The sequence below is a fragment of the Aplysia californica genome, unplaced genomic scaffold, assembly GCF_000002075.1.
Source record: "Aplysia californica isolate F4 #8 unplaced genomic scaffold, AplCal3.0 scaffold00630, whole genome shotgun sequence".
In the NCBI taxonomy this organism is placed as follows: domain Eukaryota; kingdom Metazoa; phylum Mollusca; class Gastropoda; order Aplysiida; family Aplysiidae; genus Aplysia; species Aplysia californica.
In genome coordinates this window covers 269,843-271,088 of record NW_004797900.1, presented here as the reverse complement: position 1 = coordinate 271,088, position 1,246 = coordinate 269,843, and positions in this window count along the sequence as shown.

The following is a 1,246-nucleotide window of genomic DNA, read 5'->3' as shown; positions in this document are numbered from 1 at the left end:
GTCTATGTGTGCACGTGAATGTCATGTGTGTTTACTCGTGTGTGGGCGTGTGCGCAAGTGTGTATCATAATCTAACTACGAATGGAGCTAAGGCCAAATTTTGCGAACAGTATATTCTCAGAAACTAAAGAATGAAAAAATATGAAACTTTGCCAGTACCCATAACTTGAAACGTAGTGTTGCACTATTGTATTTTCATTAAGATCAAATGGGTAAGAAGAAAGCCCATTTTAAGTTAGATTCAGTCCTTTTGTAGCGATCGCCATCATTTGCTTCGACATTGTATATTCATTGCGGAATGCCGACTGCGCCGAAGGATATTTTGTGTTCAGTTATACAAGTAGGTTTACTGGAATTTCCGGTTTCGGTCTCATGCCTTTGACCGTCTTCTCACAGCGGGTTTGGAGCGCTCGTAACATCAAAGATCGTTCATAACAAGATAGTTTACTCGGCCAAAAAAGTGTCCGCGGAAGTCCGCGCAGTGGTTCAGATGGCGCTGCAGTCTTTGTTTTGAAGCTCTCTTTCATTTCTCCAGAAGAACAATAGGAATAGCACAGTTTATTAGTTTCGCCTTTATTGTTGTTCACACAAGTGGGGTAACTCTGTGTTCGCGAAGTCCGCTCTTTTTGGAAGAGGGCGCCTCCGGATTTTGAGGACACTTTTTGAATTGACTCAAAGAGAGGAGTGACCTGTCTTGTTATGTACGATCTTTGATAACTTGTTGTTCTTCACATGTGCAGGGCCACAGTCTTGTTCCTGTGACGTGTACTGCGAGATCTACGACGACTGCTGTTATGACGTAGGCAAATGGTGCTTGGAAGTGCAGCGCGGCATGGTGACCAACGACTTACAGTACACGACACGGTGTCTGGACAACGGTCTCCGGCTCATCAGTGGCTGTCACAATGTGTCAGGTGAGAGGAGAGGGAGGGAGGGAGGGAGGATAGAAGTAGGAGGAGAGGGAGGGAGGATAGAAGAAGGAGTGGGCGGGAGGGAGGGGCAGGAACACGCCTACAAACCAGGTTCAAGAAAAAAGCGGGATCTTAGGCGAGCGGGATCGTAGCCGGCGCACCAAGGGAAAATCCTTGATGACTAATCGCAGAGTTCCCCCGCCTTTATCGTTACGTGCTATTGTGTTGTGACCACACTAATTGAAATTCAGCTTATTCTATACCACAACAATATGTTATCATAGATAGATAGATAGATAGATAGATAGATAGATAGATAGATAGATAGATAGATA